General features: G+C 49.3%; 1 protein-coding gene across 12 annotated transcripts in view; it reads left to right on the top strand.

Moving 5' to 3' along the window:
* Positions 1 to 6,060: 6,060 nt before the first annotated feature.
* The window catches only part of PRRC2B (proline rich coiled-coil 2B), an 81,380-nt gene continuing 71,713 nt past the window's right edge, over positions 6,061 to 15,727 (top strand). For 9 of the 12 annotated variants that reach the window (XR_010382826.1, XR_010382827.1, XM_031450724.2 and 6 more), the window contains exon 1: positions 6,062 to 6,289. The gene's annotated coding sequence lies outside the window, so the exon portion shown is untranslated. Of the gene's footprint in view, positions 6,290 to 15,727 lie in introns of all 12 variants that reach the window. The other 3 variants (XM_031450727.2, XM_031450733.2, XM_064490629.1) reach the window with 2 other exon arrangements.

The following is a 15,727-nucleotide window of genomic DNA, read 5'->3' on the forward strand; positions in this document are numbered from 1 at the left end:
CTCAGAGGAGACCTTGCTTGTAGCCCACACACGGTGCTGAGAGTCAGATGCTGCCCACCCCGGGGTGAGCGCCAAGGTCTGGGCGGGGCCCCCTGCTGCCTGTTCAGACCCAAGTGGTGTATTTTTCGCTCAAGGTTCCCATTCCTCCAGAATGCACGTTCCCTGGGACGAGGCCACTTTTCCAGTGGCCACCAGTCAGCCCATGGTCCCTTCCCAGTGTCCGGATGCTCCCACCTCCAGGCCTTTGTTCAAGCTGATCCCTTCATCTGGAAAGTTCTTCCCCCGTCTCTTCTGATTAAACTCCATCCTTCCTTCAAAGCCTAGTGTCAAAAGCACCTGTACCAAGAAGGCTCCCGCAGCCTCCCCAGCTGGAATCAATTTCTCCCTGGGCTATTGTTCTTCTTCCCCCTCTAGTGAAGCTGACCACAGTTTCTGATCTGTAACTGGGACTCACTCTCTCTGTCAGTACACTTGCATTTTGGAGAACAGGTGCAGAGACTATGAAAGCGGGCCCGTCCAGGAATCCTGGCTTATAGGATCACTAAACACGCTGTGGCTCTCACATCCCTGAACTGTACTGTAAGTTATCCGTGCTGTGTCATCTACTGTCCTCCTGCAGTTCTGGGCTGGGAGGATGCGCTAAACCAGGTCAGAACCAGGCTTAAATGATTCAGACCCACCTCAGTCCTGTGCCTGGAGGTCATGAGAGCTTGATGAATTGGTTTTTATTGTTGTTGGGTTTTTGTTTGTTTGTTTTTCATGCCCCTTAACTTGAGAGTTTCTTTTATTAAATATTTTATTGAAGTGTAGTTGACTTACAATGTTAGTTTCAAGTGTACAGCAAAGTGATTCAGTTATACATGTACATACACATATATTTTCTTTTCAGATTCCTTTCCATTATGTTATGACAAGAAATTGAATATAGTTCCCTGTGCTATACAGTAGTTCCTTGTTGTTCATCTATTTTATATATAGTAGTGTGTGTCTGTTAACCCCCAATCCCTAATTTACCCCTTCTCGCCATTTCCACTTTGGTAACCATAGTTTGTTTTCTATGTCCATGAGTCTGATTTTGGTTTGTAAATTGAATTTGTATCATTTTTTAAAGATTCCACATATAAGTGATATCATATGATATTTGTCTTTCTCTGTCTGACTTACTTCACTCAACATGATAATCTCTAGGTCCATCCATATTGCTGCAAAAGGCATGATTTAATTCTTTTTTATGGCTGAGTAATATTCCTTTATGTGTGTGTGTGTATGTATGTATGTATGTGTGTACCACATCTTCTTTCTCCAGTCATCTGATGGACATTTAGTTTGTTAATGTAAGAGTTTCTTGAATGGCGAGATGGTTTCTCAGCGCTCTACCCTTGCTGTGATAGAGCTCAGTAAACATTTTTTGCAGTTGGATGGAAGATCTTCATTAGACAGAATGAGTGGAGGTTTGGATAAGACCTGGGATGGGGCAAATTAAGAAGTCCTGAGAACCAGGAAGATCATCTACAGATAATCTGCCACCAGTCTGCCCCTTCCTGTACACCTGTGCTGCTCCATCCGCCGAGGGGCGGGAAGGGTTTACTTCCCCTCTTCTTGAGTCTGAGCTAGCCCTGTGACTCACTCTGACAGGATGCACTCTTTAGAGGCCTGTCAGCTTCCACTGTTACTCCTTTGGAACCCAGCTGCCTTGCTAATAGGGAAGCCCCAAATATTTTTCTGGAAAGGGGGGCCACAGGAGAATTCTGGAGCATGAGACACCCTGTGGAGGATGTTGCAATGGCAAGAGTGACCCCAGTTAACACCAGGTGGAACAGAAGAGTCATCCAAAAACCCACTAAATGGTGAGAAATAGCAACTTGTTTTAAGCCACTAAGTTTTGGGGCTCTTTGTTACATGGCAGCTGATGACTGACAAGGGAGGCTCCAATGTGTCTGAGAGGAAGAAGAAATAACAATAATAACCAGCATGTTCTGAGTGCCTGCTGGATGCCAGCCTGTGCCATCACCCAAGGTACATCATCTCATTTAATTCTCACAACACACTTCTCCCCCAGTTTTTAGAGGCTCAAGGAATTATAGTCAGTTGTCTAAAGATACCCAGTAAATGAGGATAGAGACAGGATTTAACTCAGGTCAGTCTGACTCCAACTCCTGCACTTTTAACCACGGCTCTATGCCCAGGGGAACAGTGTAGACACAGTGCCAGTTTCTGGGTTTAGGTTGGACACCCACTGAGGACGTGAGCTGACAATGTGAGCTGGTGGGGCCTCTGAGGTTTGCGGAACCTGTGGGTGGTGTGCATGGCCATGCCGTGGACAAGACTCAGGATCTGAGTGGCTGAAGGGAGGCTTGGCCTTGAAGCCAGATGGGGCTCACAGGAGAGGCTCCTGGGGCGGCCTCCTGTGCTCTGTGCCTGGGCCAGCACTTTAAAGGCCAGCTCCCTGTTTGTGTTCAGTGTCTCATGGTCCTCCACTTCTCTTCACTGATTTGCCAGAGCTTTCTGAGGTCTGGATGACCAGAAAGGCTCTCCTATCCACAGTGGTGCGATGCAGCATCGGACAGCCAGGCGGTGGTGGGTGAAGGTGCCGTAGCCTCAATTTACTGATCTGTAAAATGGGGGTGATAATAGACCCTAACTCACAAAATCATGGGGCAAAGGCTGTGATAAACAGAAACTGGGTGCAGACACAACCAGCCCTCCACAAGTGTGCATTCTCCTGTCCGCCTCTTCCTTCTACTCAACTCTATCACCAACTGGGGCAAATCACTGACTCTGTGTTTTAATTTCCTTACCTGAAAGTGCTCAATAAATGGTGACCATTACTATTTTTTTAATTGAAGTATAGTTGATTTATAATGTGTTAGTTTCTGGTGTACAGCATAGTGATTCAGTTGGACACACATATGTATATTCTTTTTCATATGCTTTTTCATTACAGGTTATTGATTATAGTTCCCTGTGCTGTACAGTAGGACCTTGTTGTTTATTTAAATGGTGACCGCCGCCCCCCGAACAGAGGCACTGGGGAATTGAACCCAGGACCTTGTACACACCAACATGTGCTCTACCACTGAGCTACATGCCCCGCCCCTACATGATGACTGTTCTTGATGGAAGGATGAAAGAAGCCCAGCAAAGTCTTAGACTTTCCAGGCAGTGGAGCGATGGGGGGGGGGGGGGGTGGCGGCGGCGGAGGGGAGTCTTCTGGCTTTCTTTTGAGGCTAGGACTGGATACGGTCCCAGCAGATGTCAAATTCTTTCTCTGAGTCTCAACATTTTCTCTGCCTTCATTTTTTTCCTTCTTTCATTCAATAATCTCTCATTAAGTACCTCTGATGTGCTGCTGATTGTGTGCTAGGGGTGCTGGGGAATTTTAAAAAAATGAATATGTCAGTGGCTCCGTTTGGAATGAGCTCCTAGGCTTAGAGGGGACACACATGTGTATAAAAATGATGGCCAGCAGCAAGACTAGGATTATGATGGAGGGAATGTTGGAGTGTGCCTGAGGGGGTTAGAGAAGAAGAGATCAGGGCATAAGAAAGAGGAAAAAGGAGACAACCTTCCAAACCAGTGAAAAGAAGGAGAAAAAAAAAAAAAGAAAAAAAGACTTGAATCTGACCAGTGACAGGGCTTTCCATATTCCACATGAAATTAATGCAAAACAGAGCCACATCTAGCCATAATGTGGTTTTTAAAAAAGAAAACCACAAAGAAATACATATCTAAGTATTATACAAAAACGTTACATTTCAATGTACCAAGAAACAGTGATTCCATCTTGGGGCAAATACAATTCTGTATATGTAAGATCTGCAGTTGGCTGTGAGAGTTAGATGAAATTCCCCCTCTGACTCAGTTTGGGGGTCCTAAGAGACTTCTCCACCCCTAAGCAGAGTTGCAAGTTTCCTAACATTTAACAGAAGAAGGGAAAAAAACCTTATCTGAACAAACTCTTGCCCATTGGTTCATGCCAGCGCTCCCCAGCTTTGCCTTGCATGGCTCGCTCATTTTGTACTTTTTTTCCTGGGTATTGCTGTTTACTTTATAGTAACTTTGATTAAATGAAAGTGTCTCCTTGAAGGTTCCCCGTCCATCACAGGCAGACTCCTGGTGCTAAATGATCCCTTGGTCCAGCCTTGGTCCAGCCCTCATGTTCTGCTCTCTTCTTCCTTCTTCCTACCTCTGTCCTCTTTGGGTCCCCAGTCCTGGGAGAGCTTGGACAGGCACCTTCAGGGTCCTGGAGAAATCCCAGGTGCAGCCCTGGCTGACAGCCTCAGACCATGGACAACAGTCCCCCTAGGCTGCCCCAGCATCTTAGCCTTGTTTTCCCCAGGAAGGGCTCCCACTCCAAAGACTAACACTGCTGGGTTCAAATCCTTGCTCCACCACCTGTGCCATTTGTGATCTCAGTTTCCTTATCCGTAAAGTGGGAACAATAATAACTGTCTCCCAAGTATTGAGTTATCTCTTGTAAACTGCTTAGCAGCATGCCCGGCCAGGAAAAATGCTCAGTAAACAGTATCTATCATTGTTGCTGTAGTCACCCCAGAGAAGTACAGAAAGAAAAGGATTTCCTGAATCCAGGACAAAACCCAGTTTTTGTGGTACCAGGGAAACATCCACTGTCATTTAACTCCCAGGGACCTAGCAGCCTTTGCTGTCCCCAGAGGGCGTCACTCCCCTTCCAGATCTGCCCAAGGGGCAGCGCACTTGTCCACTTGACTTTCTCCCTGCTTGCCATCTGAAATGTTTCCCCATATTCCTTCCAGAGCACTCAGGGCCCTCCACACTTTTCATCTTTTTTTGTTCACTCTCACCAGATAAGAAAAAGAGGTAACCTTCTGATCTTTAATGAGTCCCAGAGCCCCTTACCTTCCAGTCACTCATTCCTCCATGCAACAAGCCAGCCAATATTTATTGAGCGCCTACTGTGTGCCAGGCACCCTGCTCAGGGATTTCACTAACCACAATCCTAAATCTAGTCAGGTTGAAGTGGGTTAACTTTCCGCCCAGATCTAGCTGAGTGGCGTCGGGCACATTACTTAACCTCTCTGAGTCTCCATTTCTCATCTGTGAGTTGGAACTGTCATATCTCCCCTGGAGTTGGGATTAAATGAGACCAACCACTCCCCTGCGGCTGGTGTTTACGGTGTATGTGGACAAGTGCCAGAGATGATTTGGATTCTAGGCTTCAGATACATTTCTTTTTGTCTTTCCTTTTTCAAGTTGTTTGTTTTTCTAATTGCCGAAGTATCTAGAATAAAAAGCGAGACTCCTCCTAAGCCCTCGAGACCTCAGACCGCAGAGGTAACTAAGAGCAGAGTGCATTCTCCGTGACCTTTTGTTTTGCACTCACACAAATACACACTCAAGAGGATTGGTTTATTATTTTTCATCTGACGAAAATGGAATAAAGTATCTAGACTGTGCAACAAGCTTGCTTTTGAATTAACAATGTATTACTGCAGTTTCCTTTCTGTGCATGTATCAAATACATACTTTAACAAAATCCGGGCTCACGGCCTGGCAGCAGGCGCTGCAGTTCTGCAGGGGGAGGGGGCGGAGATCCGGGCTCTCACCCCTCCCTTCCCAACCCTCCCTGCGCCAGGGCCTCACCCGCCCCGGCCCCTCCAGCCCAGCCCCTCTCCTTCCGGACCACCCTGCCCCCTCCCTCTCCCAGCCCCCTGCACTGGGCCTCCTCCCCTTCCCAGCACCCCCCTTCACGGACCCCTCCTCCTCCGCTCCTCAGGCCCCTTCTGGGGCCCCCATCCCGAGTTCCCCCTTTCCCAGGCCCCCTTCTCCCAACTCCGTTCCCTAGTCCGTCCAGCCCCTCCCCGGGCCTTCCCCCTCCCAGGCTCCCTTTCTCTCGTACCCTTCCCCCTCCTCTCCCCGGCCCCTCCCCCTCCCGGGACCCCAGCGCCCCTCAGGCCCAGGGGCGGGACGGGAGCCGCGGATCCCGGGAGGCGCGGCAGGGGGCGCTGCGCGGGCTGAGGCGCGGCTGCGGGCGGCGGCGGCGGCGGCGCGAGGAGGAGGCAGGAGGAGGCGGGGGCGGCGGCGGCAGGCGGGGGGCGGGGAGCCGAGCGCGAGAGGGAGGCGAGCGGCGAGACACAGGCTCCGAGGCTCCAGCGAGCGAGCGAGCGCCGAGCGAGCCCGGGAGGGAGGGAGCGAACGAGCGAGTAGTTGCGCCGCCGCCTCGCAATCCGCCGCCATCCCGCCGCCTCCGCGCCCGACCGCCACCCGACCGCCATTGCCCGGCCCAGTCGCACCCGCGGAACCAGACCAGGTGGGCCCGGGGTGCGGGGCGGCGCGGGGCCGGGGCGGCGGCGGCGGCGGCGGCGGCGGGCGCGGTACTAAGATGGAGGCGGCGCGGCCCGGCCGGCTTTGTCTCGGCGGCGGCTGACTGACAGCGGCGAGCCCGGGCCCGGCACACCTTTGTCCGCGAGCGCCGGCCTCGGCCCGCCCCGCGCCGCCGCCGTTGGCCTGCAGGGCCGGGCCGGGGGCGGTCGGGTGGGGGGGCGGCGGGCGGCTGGCTGGCCATTGTTGTGGCGGCGCCGCGCGGCCTCGGCTCGGGCGGGCGGAGGGGTCGGGCCCCTTCTCCCGCCGGGCTCGCAGTCCCCGCGCCCCCGAGGCTGGGCCTGGGCGCCGCGCGGCCGCGGGCCTCCCGGGAAAGGGGCCGCCGGTGCAGACGGGGCCCCCGGAGCCCCCGAGCCGCCTTTCCGCCCCAGATCCCGACGGCCGGGAATGCCTCCGCGGTCTGGAGGGATCGAGGACGGTTCCCGGGTGGCCCCATCTTGCGTACCCGTGAAAGCAGACCCGGGGTGCAGAGCCGGGGTCGCGGGCGACCCTCGGGGCCGGGGGCTGGGCGTAGAGTCGCCGAGCTTTTTCGGGGCGCGAGGCCGGGCGGGTCCCCCCCCCCCCGACTGTCCCCGAAGTTGATGGTCAGGGGCTGCTGGCCTGTGTGCAAGGGACAGGGGGGTTAACAGCCGCGCAGACTGCTGCAGTTTGAGTGCGGGAACAAGAGGATTATTTTCGAAACACTTAATGCTCTGTTGCTGAAAATGTTTAATAATAAACAGGATGTCGCTACTCGGGGCCTGCCAGATCGGTTTTTTTTCATCCCTTCCTTTTTCTTTTTTCCCCCTCCGCCTTCTAAGTAAAACACAGCACTGTTGAAATCGCGGGCTTCTGGAGAGTGGATTTGCCTACGTAAAATTGAAAGGCGGTTTTTTTTTTTTTTCCCTTTCCCGTTTCTCCCTTTTTTTCAGTATCGGGGGCGGTCCGATCCCACCTTTAGGCAAGCCGGGGAGGTGTTTTTCAAGAAAATGGTTAGCTCGAAGGAAGTGGGAGAAGGGGGGCTGGGAGGCTCTCCGGAGTGTGTCATTTGCTAAATGGCTGCCCAGGAGAAACCTTTAGGAAGCTTTGCTTTACAGGACTGTTAAATTGTCTCTGAGATTTGTTTTTTTCCTTCAAGGTTTTGTGTGCATTTTAAGTGAGTTTATACATTATCATCGAGTTTGGTTTTTGTCACCATCCTTTTGAAGTCTTAGCAGGGTTTCTCCCAAGTCCAGCTATAGCCTTCTAGCCCTGTCTGTGCAGTGCTGTGGTCTAAAGTGGGCCTGGGGAGGCCCAGGCTTTGGGGTGTGGATCCTACTTCTGTCAGAGAACTCTGGAACGCTCGGAGCCTTCGCTGGCATACTCAGGGGACATTGCACCCTCCAGCCGGTAGAGTTGGGAAGATGGTGAAAGACCTCGAAGAGGGCCTGGCACACAATTGGTGCTTAATAGTTGTTTCTCCTAGGGCTGTTTGTATAACTGCTATCAAGTCCTAGGGTGGAAGTTAGCCACTTGTGCCGTGCTTCATGCTGAGCCGTCAGGCAGATGCCACAGGTGCTGGGCTAAGGCATGGACAGTGGAGGAGGACTACAGGCACAAAACATCACTGGGCACTGCTTATTCACCACTGGGCTTCTTTGGGAAGACAAGGATGAGAAAGAGTAGCGTTTGGAGCCCTCAAGAACTAAATGGACCTGGGTTGTGTGGTAATTGGTCTCTGTCCTTGGATCTGGGATGCCTGCCCTTTTCGAGGCTGTTCTTGTTCTTTTGGTTTAAGGCAGAGCAGGAGCAGTTCGACAAAACAGGTACCTAAAGACAACAAGCAGAGGCCTTGGGAGTCCTGCCTTTTGAGGATAACTGCCTTCCTTTGGGAATGGCAAGCAATCACTCGGGGAACCTCTGCTTGTTTGGGCAAGCGTGTCTCTTGGAGCCTGGGTTCTGGTCCTCATCGGGTTACCTTACGCAAGTCTAGGCCTCAGCTCCTGTGTCTGTAAAACGGGAATAATTATGCCTTGCCCTGGGTAACTGTTGGGCCTCTTGGGAGCCTCATATACTGTTTGTAGCAAAGTGCTTCCATCCATGGGAGGGTGATGAAAATGTGTTTTTGTTGGTTACTTAGTTTTCTGGTCTCTGCTAATTCCTGCTCTTTTTCTCCTGTTATCTTATTGATGGAACCACGCCAGATTCTATCTCCAGCTAATGTTTTGATAACATTCTGGAAGTATCAGAATGGCCTGGAAGAGCTAAGCTTCTCAGCCAGACCTGTATGTCTGCTGTTCATTGGACACCATAGGAAGGACTGAGGCTAATGCGGGGGAGACTCTCTGAGTCTTGGCCATGGGTGAGGGCTGAGACCCAAGTTTCCTCTGGGCCAAACCTGTAGCTCGTTTGTAAAGGGCCCCAGAGACGACTCTGCTTGGACATAGTGTGGTTCTGCAGTCTAGTGGGAAATTTGTTTTGGTTCATCCCGGCATTCCCACAGCCATCTTAGTTTTGTTTTGTTCTTTTTTTTTTTTTTAACCTCCTTGGAACCTCCTCCAGGCCTGGCTGTGTGACTGAGACATGACTGAGATGTTTCAGCAGCGTCAAGTTGGCCTTTCAGTTTTCCCTACTTCCTGCCTCCTGGCCCATCCTTTGTAACTGATTTCATTCTGGGTCTGGACTGTGTTAGCTGGTTGGTTAGGGAAGTAGATGAATTAGCTGCCCCTCCCATGAACCTTTTTGGTTACCTGTGAATTTCAGTTATCCACTGGCTCCCTAATGCTGATTGCACGATAAAGGGGCCCGTTTCAGCCTGTTGTGGGGGTCTGTCATCTTCTGCAACATTCTGGGTCCTCTCCATTCTCCTTCCAGCCCAACTGGGTGAAAAGAGATCCTGGGGAAGGAAGAGCCAGAAACCTTGGGAGAGTGGAATTTCAGGAATGGCAAGTCAGAACTGGTTCCAGCACTGTCTGGTTGCCTGGAGCCTGGCCGAGGGATTTTTTTGTTATGCCTTTTGGTTGGCCCATCCCCCACCTTCTTTTAAATTTGTTCTTTTTTTTTTTTTTTTCTTGAGGGGATTATTTTATTGTATTCTCAAGATTTTTTTTTTCTTTTTGCCTTGCACAAAGTACTGACTCATGTTGCTAATAGCTGTGTGCTGGTTGTACGTCTCATTCTACCGGTTTAAGATTGATCATTTCTGTGTTGGTTTCTATTTCAAACCTGAATAGGCTGGTTGGGCCAGTCCATGTATTCCTAAATTTGGTAATGAGGCTTCTCCACAGTCAAACATGCCTATCCCGTTACGGGTGAGCAGGTGCTAAATAGGCCAATCTACACTAGATTGTAAAGCAGTGCATTTCCCCCTGAAGAGTACAGTTCAGCAGAGATCTGTTGGGCTTTGTGTTCTGAATCTCATACTTTAGTGAGGGCAAACTAGACTGTCTTCTTTTCTAATCGTAATTTGATTTCTTTCATAAGATTCCCCCCTCCCCCGGAACTTAAATAGACTTGGGAACCTTGGGTCTGTTATTTGGACAAAGAAATAAAGGCATAATCTGAAGAATATAATTGAATCATTTTGCTGTACACCTAAAACTACTGTAACTCAGCTGTACTTCAATTTTAAAAATAGGTAAGCAACAAGGATTTACTGTATAGCATGGGGAACCATATTCAGTGTCTTGTAATAACCTATAATGGAAAATCTGAAAAAAAAAAAGTAACTGAATCACTTTGCTGTACACCTGAAACTAACGTGTTATAAATCGACTATACCTCAATTTAAAAAAACAAAACAAAACTTGGCCTCTGGTGCTGGAGGTGAGACATGGTAATCCTTCTGGTGAAATAGAATTGTGTATGACAAGCTTTTAGGGGTACAAGGTGCCGTTTGGACCGGCCTCCTCCACTGGGAGCTGGAAGACCTGGGCTTTGCTGTGGGTGTTATCACTGTCGCTCTGGATGGCACGTGGGACTCTCAGCCCTAGGAGAGAGGCCTGCCTTTGGGACTTGAGCCAGAAGTCTTGGTTGAGTTTGTTCCTAGCTGTACTCGTTGACTTTTTTTTCCCCACTCCCGTGAGGGCTGAGCTGAGGGCTGGGTTGTTCTGTAGGTGCCAGCAGCGTGGTCGGTGTGTAAGGCTGTGTGTGCGTGCAGCAGGAGGTGTCTGCCAGCAAAGTGAAGTCTGTCTTAAGTTACTGGCGGTCCTTCACAATCTCTCTAGACGACTTCCTTCTGCTCCCACCTCTGCAGCTGGTTTTGTAGCTCTGCTCTATATCCTTTCTTCCTCTTTCAAGAAAACCACTAGCCTTTTCCTCTCTGTAGTGGTGCAAAAGCAGTATTTATTGCTTTTAGAAGTCACTGCTGCATAGCAGATACTCCTTGGGCATCTCCTGTTTGCCAGGCACTGTGCAAAGCCCTTGAAGTACATTTTCCCCCATTCATAAAAGGAACATTTTCACTGAAAAAAAAATGCAAAATACTGAAGAGGATAAAGATAAAAACACAAATCACCTCTACCTCGTCATCCAGAGATAGCATTAAGACTGGTGTATTTCTTTCTTTTGATTATGTTTTTTTTCAAAATTAGAAAAGTACTATATACATTATTCACATTTCATAGGTCCTCTTAATGTTGTAGTATATTTCTGTAAGTTATTGAAAACATGGATTTTTAATAATTACATCATTGTTCTTATGTGGAGATGCCAACATTGACGCAGTTCTCTATTACTAGACATTTAGATTTTTGTTACCCATTTTTCCTTCTTAAAAGCAGAACTTTCGGGAGCATTCTTTCGTGTAAATTTTGGGTCCATGTATTTGAGCCCTTTGATGAATGGGCTTGGGGTCTTAACTCCATTTCCTGGTTTGAGTCTGGACCAGTATCTTGACTTATCTGTTGTTCTGGGGACACAGGTGCGGCTGCCCCCCTTGTGTTCCTCGGGAGCTCATGGGCCAGTCGGGGGAAGGCAGGCACCTCCTTAAAGAGGCCCTCAGGATCCCTCAGCCCCACTCTGTCTTCACCCTCCTGTGAGTCTTTCCTAGTCCCCATTGTTTTTCTTTCTTTTTTCTCTTTTTTCCTCTTGCTTTTGTTTTCTCTTTTTTCCTCTTTTGTTTATAACTTCATTCTCAACTTTAAAAACAGATTTTTTAAACCATTATTTTATTGTAAAGTACACACACAAAGTTCGCCACCTTGAACGTTTTAAGTGTCCAGTCCAATGGCATTAAGTACAGTCACAGTGCTGTTCAACCACCTTCCATCTTCAGACCTCTGTCCTCTACCCGGATTGAAGCTCTGCACCCACTGAACACACTCCTCACCCCCTGTCCCAGGCCCTGGCGGCTGCCGGTTCACTTTCTGTCCCTATGAGTTTGATTAGTCCACGTCCTTTAGATAAGTGGAGTTATCCAATATCTGTCCTTTGGTGAATGGCTTATTTTACAATAGCATACTTTTTTCAGGGTTCATCTGTATTGCTGCGGCATGTGTCTGAACTCCATTCCTTTTTAAGGCTGAATAATATTCCATCACACACTTATTAAAAAATTTTTATCTTTTTAATTTTTTGGTGGGGGGAGGGAGTAATTAGTGCACACGTTTTGTTTATCCATTTGCCTGTTAATGGGCGACAACTTGGAAATATATTTTTGTTTTTGTTTATTGAATTGTCCTTCTCCCCCATGGGGTGAGTGTGACATGAGCAGAGTTCTGTTACTGTCTGTTCCTTGCTGTGTCACACACAGAGGGCCCTCCGTCACCGTGTGTAGGGTGAGCTGTGGAAGAGGGTCTGGTGGGAGCCCTCCGAAAAGTCAGGGCCAGCTCAGCCTGGCTTCGGGGGGGGGGTCAGGGAATGCCTCCCAGAAAATGTGGCAGACTTGAAGTAAGCACCTCTTGAAAATAGCGAGGCTTGGAGTAGTTAAAGATGTGTTTCTAAGTTGAGGTCAGAAATGTGTGGGCCGCAGAGGGAAGCGGGTGGGTCAGCTTGCTTTTAGAAGGTGGACATTGTGCAGGTGCTCTGGTGTGGCATGGGATGGCCGAGATGGGAAGGTGGGCTTGGGCTCCGGGCCTTCCCAGCTGACTCTCCCTTGTGCTTGGAGCTCATCCCCTTGTGGGATGGTGGGATGGATCCCATTGCAGGACCTGCTGGGAAGGGGAGGTCATCTCCTGTGCTCTTTCCATGGTTCCTTTGTGTCTTTAGCGCTTTTTCGGCAGGTGTTGTTTACATCTAGTTCAGTGCTTAAAGAACTGCTCTGTTCCAGGCGGGACAGAACACACAGGCCGGTCTGGGAGGGGCACCCTCCACACTGCTTCCTGGCCGACCTGTCAGTGGGACTGAATGGGCTGAGTGTTCAGAAATGCTGGGGAGAGTGGAACAGTGCCCTGAAGCATAAAGTGGAATTCTTTTTCTGATGTAAAATTAATTACCAAAGTATATGTACCCATATAGAACGAGACGAAAAGAAAAAGCAAGTGTATGTAGAAAAGCGAAAGCTCTTCTCTCCAGCTTCCCAGGCGGTGACCACCGTTTACGGTTTGGTGTGCTTATCCTTCTAGGCTCTGGGTGCGCTCGTGAATGTGGCCCTTTGTAGGCAGGTTTTTAAAAAAGTTCACATGAGAGTATACATAGTGAGCACTCTTCCATACTAAGGTACACAGACCTGTCACCTTGGGTGTTTGAAGAATAATACTTGTTTTTTTAAAGAAAATAATGCAAGTGTATGGAAGAAGAAAACAAAAATAGTTCTTAATCCCTTGGCCCAGAAATGCCAAGTTGTATTGGAAGGCATAAGGGTTCTTCCCCAGTCTCTCTGAAAGGAAACACTATTTGAAATTTCCTATGATTCCTTCCAGAAAAAAAAAGCACATCATTCATCTGCATTTATATATGTTCTTAAAACATGCTGCCCTCTTCACTTAAGGAAATGTCTCCACCTGGGCCCTCCTGTATAGATGGAGCACAGCATCAGTGTTAGCAACTGCAGGCGCTCAGTAAACAGTAGCTATTAATGGTTCCTGGATCCACCACTAGCTGAGGGCCTGGGGGTTTGGAGTAGGCAGGCTTATACGCTTGGGGCTCTTTTGTTTACTAGATGTTGGTGTTTCTAATTGTGTGCTAAGCCTTCTGCTCTGTGCTGAAGATTTAGACCCAAATCAAACCAGCCCTGCCCTCTCCTGCAGAAGCTCAGACCCTGGCCTCCCAGTGGGGCAGGGGCATTGAGCTTCTTTCCGCCATCCATCTCTCTCCGAGGTAAAGACCGTCTAACGGGAGCATTTGTTCACTGCTTGCTGCCCTTTGCCGAGTCTTCTGTTCTTGGAGGGTTTGAAATGTCTTGAAAGAGATAAAGATAGGTTTGTTAAAGCTCATGGGTTCCAGCTGCAAGGGAGGCTCTGCAGCTTGGCAGCCTCGGCCCCAGACTGGCATCAGGCAGACAGGAGTGCTCATTTCTGCCGCTTACACCCCGCAGGCCTGGAGCAAGTCTCCCTTATCCCCCGATCCTGTTTCCTCACCTGCGGGGTGGGGTTGGAACCTGTCTCACCGTGTTACTGTGACAATGGCACCTAGTCCCCTCAGAAACAGTCCAAGGTGTTGATTCTATATTGCTCAGTTTACCAGGACTTTAAATACAATGTAATAGAGGTGTAATTAGTAAGTACAATGTAGCAGTTTGTTACCAAAACCCAAACACTCCAGAAATGCCCAAAGTAGAAAGTAAGAGTCATTCCTTCCTGCTTGCTATGTGTCTTGAAAACAGGTTCTTTTTCCACGAGTGAAAATGTTTTAAGGACACCGGTGAGTTCTAACCCTGAAGCGACTATGGGAAAGCAGGAGGTGAGAATGTTCATTGGTGTACTTAAGGCTATGCGTAGTTTCCAGTCCTTTCCTGTCCTCATAAGGAAAAAAAGAAAGGGCCATGGTGATTCTTTGTCCACCTGGATGACTGGCAGTGCTGTATTGGTGACTCTTAGAAGTGGCAAAGGGGAGTTTGACAGGTGCTGCTTGCTCCCCGGAGATTAAAGCTGTGTGAATTGGTATTGGCCTGGGGGTGTTGGGTACAGGTGAAGGGGGGCTGTGTGCTCCGTGATGAGAGCTTGTTAGAGTAAAGGGGCAGGACAGTGTATGATGGTTTAGGAACTGGGGAGAGAATATGGGGTGGGGTGGGGTCTGGGAGTTGTGATAATAGAGTTCTAGTAGGATGGGTAAGGTCTCAGTAATATCCGTTTATTATAAATAACCAATGAGTAAAGTCAGTGTATTTGTGGGCGAGCACGTGTTCCTCTTTCCCCTTGCTGAAACGACAGGTTGGCGTCCCTCTGAAAGCCCCTGGGGACCACTTAGACCGACCGTATTTTTTGGTTCTTCCTTTTCTTAACTTCACTCCTGATCTTGCCTGATTGGTGACCCAGTGTCTGTCGTCATCCTGCGTCTCCTCTAGTGTCTGAGGCCTGGAGGATAAACAGCACGTGGATTCTGGGGCCCAGTGCCTCGGGCTTTGTTGGAGATCATTTAAACCAACTCAGCCCTTGTTGTTCCCCTGTCTTCAGTCTATTTGAATTTATTTTCATCAAAGAGAAGGTGACTTTGGGGGGGGGCTAGTCGTTGATGAACTCTCTCTATATCAGCAAACACCCTCCTGCACGAGGCTCAGCTCCGAGATGGTGTCACAGAGAGAGAAAGGGGGTGGGCTGACCTTGGCCCCCATTTCCTCATCTGTAAGGGGGTGTGACAGTGAGGACAGCCACCTCAGCGGTTGTGGGCAGGATCCTCTGCACAGTTGTAATTATGATTCTGCCAGCCTGATCCTGGCAGAATTAAAGGGACACATTACCATCCAGGTGGAATGGTTTGTTGCCAAGAAGTCTCCTTGGGGGCCTCTTCTGCCTTCTCTAGACTGAGGATGGGAGGGCGCAGGTGGAGGAGGGCTGCCAGAGGGAGAGGGGTGGTTGTTTTAAGTGGCTGGTGTTCTGTGTCCCTGTGGGCATTAGCTGCTGGAGGGCACTTGCCTCCTGTGTAATTTACCTGGTCAGAGGTCTGGGGCCTGCAACACTGCTGGTGTCTGTCTCTGGGCGGGGTCACAGTTCTCATCTTCCGTCTCACTTTTCTGTCCCTTTCAGTTCTTTGGGCACGAACTCAAAATATGCTTTGTAGGTATATCAGCTGGTACACGAATATTGGCCCAAGAGTTAAGTTCTGTGTACTGGGACATTGGTTGTAGCATTACTTGTTGCAGTGCGCATGGTACGCAGAAAATGATTTCCACGTCCATCTTAGGGCAGTGGGTAAATCAGTGTGGCATAGCTACACAGCGAAATACTACATAGGCATTACAAAGAGTGAGGTAGACCCGTTTGTGTTTTCTTGAAGAGATAACCAGCGTATTAATAAAGGAAAATAAGTTGCA

Source organism: Camelus dromedarius, chromosome 10 (genome assembly GCF_036321535.1).
Source record: "Camelus dromedarius isolate mCamDro1 chromosome 10, mCamDro1.pat, whole genome shotgun sequence".
NCBI lineage: Eukaryota > Metazoa > Chordata > Mammalia > Artiodactyla > Camelidae > Camelus > Camelus dromedarius.